General features: G+C 39.5%; 1 non-coding gene and 1 pseudogene across 1 annotated transcript; both read left to right on the top strand.

The window, feature by feature from the left end:
- The first annotated feature begins 4295 nt into the window (after nt 1–4295).
- Nucleotides 4296–4397, top strand: LOC115072550. Its single transcript, XR_003851596.1, has one exon. It is a non-coding gene; the product is annotated as a U6 spliceosomal RNA (small nuclear RNA).
- Nucleotides 4398–4507: 110 nt separating this feature from the next.
- Nucleotides 4508–6280, top strand: LOC103744417 (annotated as a pseudogene).
- Nucleotides 6281–12043: the final 5763 nt, after the last annotated feature.

A 12043-nucleotide genomic window follows, 5' to 3' on the forward strand; every position in this document is an offset into this window, starting at 1 on the left:
AATCTTAAAGTGGTTTTAATTTGCATTTCCCTAATTACTAGTGATGTTGAACACCTTTTAAGATGCTTCTTAGCCATCTTTATTTCTTCTTTTGAGAACTCTCTGTTCAGCTCCTTAGCCCATCTTTTTAGTGGGTTATTTCCTTTCTTAATACTTTTTTTTCTGAGTTCGTCATATATTCTGGATGTTAGACCTCTGTTGGACATGTCACTACTAAAGATTTTCTCCCATTCTGTGGCTTTTCTCTTCACTTCCTTGGTTGCTTCTTTTGGTGTACAGAAGCTTTTCCATTTAATGAGGTCCCATTTGTTTATTCTTGACCTTGAAGAAACAAATTTTTGATCAACAGTAGGTTTATTAGTTTTTCCTGCTTAATAACAAGGTACCACAAACTTGACAGTTTAAAAGACAAATTTATTTTCTCAGTCTCCAGTACTCAAGAGTTGAGACAAAGCTTAACTGGGCCTTCTATTCAGGGTCTAGCAAAACTATAATCAAGTCACTGGCCATACTGCATATCCATTGAGGACACACCTAGGGAGGAGCCTACTTCTAAGCTTATTGGCAGAAATTAATTTTCTGCCTTGGTATATGACTAATAGTTTTGATTTCTCACTGGAAACAGCTAGAAACCATCTCCCAAGACCAAGAGGCCAGCCATGGTTCCCTGCCATGTGGTTCTCTTCATAAGCTATTCACAACTTGAATTATGCTCCTTCAAGAGCAGCAGGAAAACCCCTAGTATGATAAAACTGTATTTTAGCCTTGCAGGGTGCATACCTGTAATCCCAGTACTCTAGAGACAGGTAGGAAACTCACTGCTAATTAGAGTCTTGTCTGTTGATATAGTGAGTACCAGATCAGCTTGTTTGAAAAAAGAAGAGAGAAGAGGAGGGAGGGAGAGAGAGAGAGAGAGAAAGTAACAAAAGATAACATCAAGAGTTCCATTTCATCCTTTACCAGCTTCTATTGATGAGGAGAAAGCCGTAGAGTCTACCCACACTCAAAACGTACAGACCATAAGAGAGGAACAGAGTAGGACTCAGTTTACAGTGCAGTGTGTCTGACATGAGGCTGAACCACTACGGTACTTTGATGGAGTGCACCTACTTTCTCATTTAATGGGACAGAGTTCAAGAAAGCTTATGGCAATTTTATTCATTATTTTGAGCTTTGCTATGAAAAAGTTCTTCATATAACACCTGAAATCAAATCATTTTAAAAGAAAAATAATTACTCCAATTAGTATGCTGCCTCCTGTGTTTTGAGACACAGAGTCGAGACTTCAAAAAAAAAATAGTAACCTCATCATTTTGGCATTTTTCAGAAGAGCGAACAGGATTTTCAGGGTAAAAGAGTGGCTAGTACATGGCCCACTTATCTTACTTAAGGCAGGCTGGTAGCAATTAGCTCCAGAACTCCCTGTTACTACTGAGTGTGTCTTGCCTTTCCACCTCATTAGCATGCCTGCATTTTCTGCATAAATCTACTCTGAAATGTTCTCAACAGGCTGAGGCTGGGTGTAGAGGCAGTGCAGTCCTTTACCAGGAAATCCCTGACAAGGCCTCTTAGTTAAATTCAACTCTAGCCCACAGCAGAATAAAAAAGAAAGAAAGAAAAAGGAATTTGTTCTTCATACAATTTTCCAGCATAAAAAACTTGTATACTTTTCAGGAATACTTGGCGTGTTGGCAACTATGTGCCTGACAATCTCTGCTCTGGGATGCACGGTGATGGAATGTTCAAGAATTTTTAAAATCAGAACTGAAAGCCGGTAAGTAGAGCATAGTGTTGACTGACACTGGTGGTTTGGGGTTTTGCCAAGTGTGATTTAGAGTGAGACAGCACAAGAGGTCAGCTTTTAGAACAGGTTCGAAACACTAATGCTTGCGAGCGTATTCTCCAGCCACACAGAGCTCCGCATTCTTCTTCTTCTGTCACCTCTCCTCCTATTACTCCCAATACCAGCCCTGTCTGAGTGACCTCGATGCATATACCTGAATTATCTACGACATCTGCTCAAAAGAAAATTTGAGGCAGTAAAAACCTAAACACCCACACATCAAAAATCTTTTCCTTTATAAAACCTATGGAGCTGAAACAACTTTTTGCTTAAATGCTATAGAAAGTATGAAAAATGGGGAGGAGAAAAAAATTAGTGTGTGTTATTAGGGAATTGTCTCAAATATCACTCTACATACGTAATTCAGCGTAAGAAGAAAAGTGAGCCAGTGTTTTGAAAGTCAAGCATTCATCCTCCTTCCTTCACTGACTTGTTCAATATTCAATACACCTGAAAGAGTCTCTGCAGGGCAGTATTGTGACTACAGTGGTGAGTTATACAAGCATCCGAGCCTCATGCATGTGTAATATGATTTATGAAATAAGCACTCAAATTCTTATATATACTAAATTAAACAAAAAGTGAGCAAGGCCTGAGAATGTGGCTCAATGGGAGAACGTTTGTAAAGTGTGACGCTGAGTTCAAGAAAGAAAGTGGGGAGGGCTAAGGCCATGGCCTAGTGAGGAGAGATGGAGCACGGCAGAGGACTGGAGTTCAGATCCCCAGAACTCATGAAAAGCCAGCGAGATACGGCTGCCGTTTGCTCTCGGCACACAGGAGTCAAGGACGTGGGTCCCCTGGGAAAGCTGGCTAGATAGACTAGCTGCAACATGTGAGCTCCAGGATCAATGAGAGATAATGCCTCAATAAAGTGGAGAAAGATTGAGGAAGACACCCGACATCAACGTTGTTGATGTGTCAATGTGCCGACATCCACATATAGATGTACACATGTGCATGCACACTATGTGCACCCACATACATTGGAATACCCTTATACATACACAAGCCCACCACACACACACACACATTGAGAGATAGAGAGGAAGGATATTGTTCCCTAATAGTACATAATAGTCAACGTAGTCTTTAAAGGTAAACAGAACAAAGTCAGAACTCGGTATTCACTGTCAGTCATTCTGAGTCAGCTCTTGAAGCTGTGAGTTGGGTGGTCAGGTGGAGAGGCATTGCAGAACGAAGGTCAGGAGCAGAGCTGGTAAGAGGCATCAGCCTTGATGACATCAGACCAGAGCACCATGCAACATGTGGGAATGCTGACTAACCTGTCTCCAACTCAACTTGTTTTCATCTACAAAAATGGTTGTAAAGGGGCTAGAGAGATGACTCAGCAGTTAAAAGCACTGGCTGCTCTTTCAGAGGTCCTGGGTTCCATTCCCAGCACCCACATGGCAGCTAACAACCTTCTGTAACTCCAGTTCCAGGGGAATCTGATGTTCTCTTCTCACCTCTGCAGGCATTGTATGATGCACATGCACTTATATACATGCAGGCAATACACACATATGCATAAAATAAAATATTATATAATTTTTATATTATATATTATATAATTTTATCATATAAATTTATATTTTTATAATATTTAAAATAAAATACTTTTTAAAATCGTTGAAACTATTACCACAGAGATAATGTGTTCATGTCCCAGCTATTGCTAATAATGCTACGGTGTTCATGGGAGTGGGAATCTGATTTCATCTCTTGGCGTAGATATCTAGGAGCAGAATTACTAGATGATACAGTGGTTCTATTTTTGTTGTTTGCTTGATGCCCATACTACATTCCATAGCAGCTGCACCAACTCCCATTCCCACGAACAGTATACAAGGATTCCCTTTCTTCCACAACTCTGTTAACTCCGTTATCTCTTGTCTCTCTGGTCATAACCACCCTGGCAGGTGTGATGTGCTATCTCGTTGTTTTGATTTGCATTTCATGTATCTATTGGCCATTTGTAAGTCTTCTTTAGAGAAATGTCTATTTGGGTCTTTTGCTGCTTTTTGATGAGATTTTTGTTTTTATGTTATTGAGTTGCCTGAGTCCATTATATTTTTTAGACATTAAACTCTGAATCAGGTATACGGTTCACAGATGTTTTCTCCTAGTCCACAGGCTGGTTTTCCACATTATTGACTGCTTCTTCACTGATCAAAGCTTCTTAGTCTGATGTAGTCCCACACACACAAAAAATAGTCCCTGGGGCTAGTGAGATAGCTCATTGTGTAAAGGTGCTTGCTGATGATCTGAGTTCAATCTCCAGAACCCACATGGTAGAAAGAGAGAACCAACTCCTGCAAGTTTTTCTCTGACCTACACATACTTGGTGGAATATACACTCATGATGGCATGTCCACACATATACGCACAATAAAACAATAAATACAATTTTTAAAAATAATCACTGTTTCTTCTTCTTTAAATCAGAAAACAAGTGCTCGTTTCGGCAGCACATATACTAAAACTGGAACGACACAGAGATTAGCATGGCCCCTGCTCAAGGATGATACAAATTTGTGAAGCATTCCATATTTTGGGGATGTCCTCAGCGATGTCAGTCTAAGTCACCAGCCTTGTTGAAGTCCTTGTGGTTTCAAACCAGAGTTGTCCCAACAGACCAGTCCCAAACAGTTCATCTTGGTTTACTGCTTTCCTACTGTGCTTGTACCATGGAAAATCAGTTGGTTAAATCAATTGAAGAACGAACATTTCAGTACCAGGATTTTCTTCCATCATTACCTGTTCCTTCACTTGAAGACTCATTTTAAAAAACACCTTGAAGCAGCTGGAAGAGTGGTGGCTCGATGTTGCCTACCTGGATGTTCATATACCATCACAGTTGAATGTCAACTTTGTGGGTCCTTCTCCCCATTTTGAAAACTACTGGCCTCCAAAAGAAGGCACTCAGAAAGAGGAAGTATAATTCTTTGGCATAACTTGAACTACTGGCAGCTACTAAGAAAAGAAAAATGGCTTGTACATAAAGCTGGAAATACTCCACTAGATATGAATTGATTCTGAATGTTGTTTTCTACCTGCAAGATTCCAGGAATTACTAGAGATTCAATTATGAATTACTTTACTACTGAGAGTGAAGGGCACTGTCCAATTCAAATTGCTGTGCTGTGTCAAGGCAGATATTTGTGTTTGATGTGATGCCGGAAGGATGCTTAATCACCCCACTGGAGCTTCTCAGACAACTGACATATAGCTACAAGAAATGCCACAGTGAGCCTCGAGGGACGGGTGTGGCAGCATTAACTAGTGAGGAGCAAACTCAATGGGCAAAGGCATGAGAATATCTCATTGGTCTTGCTCCAGAGAACTTGACTTTATTAGAAAATTTTCAGACCAGTTTATTAATGTATTCCATAGAGGATTCTAGTCCACATGTAACACCAGAAGATTATTCTCAGGTTTTGGAAATGCTCCTCACTGGAGATCCATCAGTATGCTGGGGTGACAAATCCTATACTTGGTTTCCTTTGCTAATGGAGTATTTGAATGTTGTTGTGATCATGCTCCTTATGATGGAATGGTTATGGTAAGCATTGCCCATTATGTCCATTGCGTTCATGAGAGAAGCTTAGAGACTGAAGGAAGATGAAAGGGCTCAGAAAAAGTACAAGATATACCACTTCCAGAGGGGCTCGTTTTCACTGTGGATGAGAAAATACTAAATGACGTCTACCAAGCTAAAGCCCACCATCTCAAAGGAGCATCTGATCTACAGGATGCAGCATATACCTTCACATCTTTTGGCAAAAACCTCACCAAGAAGGAGGTGCTTCATCCTGATACCTTTATTCAGCTTGCACTTCAGCTCACCTGTTGCAGACTTCATGAACGCCCTGGTTGCTGCTCCGAAACAGCTATGACAGGATATTTTTATGGTGGGCCGAACAGAGACCATGTGATTATGTACAGTCGAGGCAGTCAGCTGGTGCCAGTCCATGCAGGACCCTTCTACCAGTTTTCTTGAGCAGCAGCGAAAGGTGTTACAAGCTTTTGCAAAGCATAATAAAATGATGAAAGATTGTTCAAATGGAAAAGGATTTGACCGTCAACTTTTAGGTCTTTTGCTCATAGCAAAAAAAGGAAGGCCTTCATATTCCAGAACTCTTTACAGACCCACTTTTCTCCAGAAGTGGAGGAGGTAGAAACTTCGTTCTCTCAGCAAGCCTGGTTGGTTATTTACGAGTCCAGGGAGTCGTGGTTCCTATGATATACAATGGATATGGATATTTCTACCGCATCAGAGATGACAAGTTTGTGATGGCGTGTACAGCCTGGAAATCATGTCCAGAGACTGATGTGGATAAGCTAGTTCAGATGACTTTCCAGGCTTTCCATGATATGATTCAGCTGATGAACATGGCTCATCTTTTGAGACTCAGCACCAAACCAATCATTAACTAGGTACTGAGAGTAGGTTGGTGATGTGATGGGAAGGAGTACTGATTTAAATGAAACTTGTTCATGTAGAGATTGTAGAAGTTTAAGTTTATCCTACCATAGACGGTGGGAACATTTTTAACTTCCTGTGGAGTAGCGGCAATGCAAATTATGACATAGTGAATATAGAACTATGCAATGTTTAATATAATATAAGCCTCGAAAATGCAAATCTACATTTTAACAATGCAAATCCTACTCTAATGTTTAAATATCTTTGTTGGTACGTGTGTAGGTTGTAAGTCCTCTGTGAACATAGTTGTAGAGTCCATTTTTCAAGCACTTTAATATTTTCTAATTGCCAAAGGGCATAAAGTACACGGTTAGATGCTAATTTCTCCAAAATCAGTGCCTTCCACACAGCACAGGGATGCAGCCTATTACGTTTGATGGGGAAACCACTACAATTCAGTAGTAATCTAAAACAGTTTCCTTGAACAGACAAAAAAATAGATTATAGTAAGAAATTTACATTCTTTAACACAGAAAAAAAATCCTAACAACTCCTCATTATGGTATGTTATAATTCGTTTTATGAATATAAAAATTAGGCATGTACATTTAAACCTAATTGTTATAGTTAATGACTTTTAAAGGGTTAAATGATGAATCAAATTCTCAGGATTTTACAGTTGTTTCTTCCTTACTGTTAAGTTTTGTAGTTTCTATTATCAGAAAATAAAACATTCAAAATAAAAATAAAAGTCCGAAAACAAAATATCCATTTTGTTGATGGTTGTGGACATTTTAGTGTGTGAGGAAATGCACAAGTATAGTGCCTCGGTGACCAGCAAATACCAAGAGACATTTACAGTTGGTGAATGAGGGTCCACGTGTGCTTGCACAATCAAGTGTGCTAACTTTGTGTTCTGAGCCATTATACATACTGAAAAAGAGCTAAATTATTACTTTGGGAAACGCACAAACTAAAAGGTCTGGTTTAGCCACGTCCTACAGACTGTCTATACCAAAAAGCCACTCTCTTCATTATTTTTCTCTCACTGCTGTGAAACAGTATCAGACAACAGCAACTTAAGGAAGGGAGAGTTGATTTGGACTCACAGTTCAAGAGTACAGTCCATAATAGTGTGGCGGGCCGGCAGCAGAGTCTGGAGTCAGCTGATGACACTGTATCCAGAATCAGGAAGCAGACAGAGATGAATGCTGGTGTTCAACTCCCCTCTTCCTTTTTATTCAGTCCAGAACTACAGCCCATGGAATGGTGCCACCCACGTTTAGGGTAGATCATCCCACCTTGGTTAACGTAATCAAAAAATTCCATCACAGACATGTCCAGTAACCTAGTAAATGTAGCAAAATACCCTTAGGTTGGCTTCTATTTTCCTATGAGCATCTATCTCATGACTTGAACATCACTCTTTGGTTCTCTGTTGCTATCTGTGGAAGCCCAGCTTGCCCACTGTAACCTTTGGCCTCAAAGTAGTTCTCTTTCCCTAAACTTTTCAGAATAATCCAGATTTTAATGCTACATGAACATTTATGTGAACAACAAGGCTTAAGATTTACTTCAAATTGAGGTTGGCTTTAAATCTTTCCAAACTGGTACCAGGACACACATTCACTCTAAAAGCCTCCTTCAGAGAAGGCAGCACTCCCCATTATCAGCAAATGCTCTCCTCTCAAAGGCAAGATAAATTAGGTAGTTGATTGTTGTTGTCTGAATGAGACAGTCAATCAGTCACACCCATTGCTTGAAGTAAACACCTGATCCAAATGAAATGACTGTAAAAGACTTGAAGGCCTGGTGCTTTTTGTGCTGATATGTAGTAAAATAAACCTGGAGTCAGTCTCTTTGCATTTTCCATTACCACTCAAACCATCATTATAAGTTTAACCACCACAGAATATTTTATGTATGCATGAGAAAATGGAATGATCTGGTTCTATTTTGTTTTAAGCATTGTCTAAACTAAAAATAATGCCCCACATTCTCTGTATTTATACTAAGAAATATGTAGATTTGGCTACATGCTTCATGGGCCAAAAATGGCAATGTCTTAAATAACACAGAAGTTCACTGGTCTCCAGTCACAGTGGTAGATAGGCCAGCAAGGCAGCCCTGGATCACTCTCTCACTGCTCCACCAGGCCTAGAAGTCTGCCCTCAGCCACAAGGTTCAAGGCAGCTGATTTCAGTCTACCTTCTGAGCAGCAGGGTCAAGGACAGGGGCCATTAAGGACCTCTCATTTAAGAAGAGTTTCAGAAGTTCTATACTCATTGCACATTCGTTGCCCAGTGCTTGGTCACATGACCATGACTGGTTCAGAAAGACTCCCCCCTGTGTTCTAGGAGAGGGTCAGAAAGACTCCCCCCTGTGTTCTAGGAGTCAGGTGCACAGCTGAAGAGCAGTCTTTCTGTTACAGAGCAGAAAGAAAAGGAAAATGGATTACCGTCCTCAGCACACATTCATTTTTAAAGAAATCTAATAATGAAATCACACTGCAAAAAGCTTTTTCTCAGTAAGAATTTCTAGAGTTCAGAGAGGAAAAAAAATTGAACTTAGGAGAAAAACAACTGACACTGCGGACAGAGGCAGATGATCAAATGAAAAAGGAAAGGTTAATATTTGAACTTTCTAAGTCTCACTTCAATCTCTTTCCTCATAACACTGAATTTTCTAAGTTTGTCCACTTTTACATGTCAGTAGGGCACAAGTTCTCCCAAATTTTATGTTCCTAATTAAAATATTGGAATTTTAATGCAAATTTTCCTATGATGAGATAGTTCAAAAATGTAAAGAAGTCAGATTTGCCTTGTTAAGGCTAGCAAAGGGAAAGCTTTTTATTATAATAGAGTCAATATTAATACCATTCATATATATATATAGTTACAGTTTATTCACCTACAACTAAAGGGTGCTTAACCTCCTTAAATATATCCAGTTCTCAGAAGAAGTAGAGCAGAAACCAGGACCCCAGTATCTGTAACCAGGATGCAGCTGGTACGAGGAAAAGTACACTGAGAAGGTTCTGACCTCAAACCCTCTTTCTTGCAGAAAGGTAACTCTAGCTAGTCACTTGCTATGGTTTGACCATGTCCTCTGAAAAGTTCATGTGGCAGAAATTTAATTCTCAAATTCATGTTGATGGTTTTGGTAAGTGGGTCTTTTGGAGAGTAGAGCCCTATGATGGGATTAGCGACTTTCCAAGAGGAAGAGGCACTTGAGCTAGGGCATGCTCTTACATCCTCACACGGTAATGCCCCACATTATGATGCAGCAAGAAGGGCCTCAGAAGATGGACTTCCCAACCTTCAGACTGCCCTGTTCTTTTTATGTTACTCTACATCAGGTGTTCTATTACAGCAGTAGAAACAGACCTAGACATGACATAATTACTCTGTAATTACTAATAATTTAATTGGCTATGAAAAGCATAACAGGAACTCTGGACTCTGGAGAAATTTTATGAATTAATATAATATAGAATCAAGCAGATACTCAGGGAACTTGAGTATCTGAACTGAAAAGGATGTGTGTTTTTTCTTTAAAGCAAATTATAAAAAAATATATTGATCTGACCCGATATAACTGGCATGACACCAGTCTGGCATCAAAGGTATGGCACACAATATTGCAATCTTTCTTAGCAGTAAATGTCCACTAAACTACCAGTTTACCTTTTGGGTTTCATGACAGTTGAAGAAAGATCTCAAAAGTCATTTTCAAAGATTGGATTTCTCTAACTTATATCCTCTTTCTATATAAAACCTAAAAATTATTGAAACTATGGGTTCTATTTCTAGAATTTTTGTACTTCAAAAGTGTGTGGTAAAGCATAAAGTAACAGAATTTACATAATTACAGGGCAGTGACTAGTCACTAACATGTGTGTAATAAAGAGATGTCCATGTGCCAAGCTAATGGAAACTAAGCTAACGGCTTAAACACAGTAATGTGCAAAGCACTGCCCCTGTGCTGTCAGGTGACAGCCCTGAGGAGTAGACCAAGGAACCAACAGAGAGCTGCACACAGTAGAGATGTACTCTGAGGGGAAAGACAGTGAGAAAGGGCAACCAGCTAACATGCACAGGGTTAAGATCGGTGCATTAAAAGAGTCATAGAAATGGTATGACGAAATACGTAAGAAAGAGACTGGTGCCACTGGAGAGACCACTGAGCAATTAAGAGCACTTGCTCCTCTTGCAGAGGACCAGAGTTCAGTTCCCAGCACCCACATCAAGAGACTCACAACCACCTGTAACTCCAGCTCCAGGGGCTCTGACTCCCTCTTCCGGCCTCTGCCCACATCTGCACACACATGGCATACACACAGAGAAATGCACACATACACAAATAAAAATAAAGGCACTAGAGCGGTGGCTCAGCTGTTTAGACCACATGTTGCTCTTGCAGAGGACCAGGGTTTGGTTCCCAGTACCCACATGGCAGGTCACAACTGCCTATAACTTCAGTTTCAGAGGACCTGACATCCTCTTCTGGCCTCTGTGGGTATTTCACACACATGATGCACTTACATACATGCAGGCAAACATTCATAAAATAAAAATACATAAATTCCTAAAATAAATCTTTTTTTAAAGTAAAAGAAAAAGATTGGGCTCTGGATTCAAAAGACCAGCGGTGGCTTTGTTGTATAATAACTAGGTGACAAGAATTTACCAGTATTTTAATAATGGTTAAGAATCCTTATAAAATATGCTGTTTGTCTTTATTTCAGTGCTTCTAAAGTACTGATAGCTTCTGAAAACATATGTGGGATACAGTTAGGAAGCAAGCCTGTCTTACTTTCCCTTTATTTTTAAATTAGAAATTAGAATGCCTGGACCCTCCAACACTTCTGGCAAAGTGTAAATGGTTCCATTGAAATGGGAATAATTGAGGTGGATAAATAGGTGTCTGGAGATATTACAAAGTTCCACTTAAACTTTCTCCTCGTGAAAAGATGCAGAGAAGACCCATTTTGACTACTGTGAACCCCTTTATGTGTGCATGCCTACAGAACACAACAGAAATTGAGTATCAGCTGCCTTTAACCTCCTACCAATAAGAAGCCTATGGGAAGTTTTAAGATAGTCATATGGGAGTTGTACCAAAGTTGTTTTGATGTTCTGTGATTGTAATTGTTTCTGCTTGGGGTTTTGTTTGTTTGGTGGGGTGGGGGTGTTGTTCTTGTTCTTATCTTGGCAAAGCCTTTGAGTTACCACTAAGAGATCTCACAGTCTATGAATGCCTTGTATAATTCTCAAAGGGGAGCAATCGTTCTCAAGTATAAAACTTGTCCTCATCAAACAGAGAGTGAAAACACATGGAAAATGAAAACGAGACTCTAAGCAGTTATTTAGTCTGTCAGTTCTCAGCCCACCCTTCAGAAAACCAACCAGATGGGCAAAAAAACAGTAGTTCTTTAAAAAAAAAAAAGAAAGAAAAAAAAGAAAAAAACTCAGAGGAAATAGCACACCAAAGTTTTTTTTTATTTAAATGTGAAATGGTTCTCATGTTTTAATTTTTCTTGTTAATTGTCTTATAATAAAAGGAATCTTTTGTTTTCTTCAGCTTTCTCCTCTCAAGCTAATTTCACCTATTTCAATGTGTTAGCTGAACACTGAATAAAGTTAAATGTGGGTCACCCTGGTATTTTACTTTTGGTAGTTGAGATGGCTAATGCTAAGGCCTTATGCTTATTGCGGAAGAATTTACTTTCTCCTTAGTTCTTCCAAAAGAAAAATCAGCTCAGCCTCTCTGGA

Source organism: Nannospalax galili, unplaced genomic scaffold (assembly GCF_000622305.1).
Source record: "Nannospalax galili isolate Female #2095 unplaced genomic scaffold, S.galili_v1.0 scaffold202, whole genome shotgun sequence".
Classification (NCBI taxonomy): Eukaryota; Metazoa; Chordata; class Mammalia; order Rodentia; family Spalacidae; genus Nannospalax; species Nannospalax galili.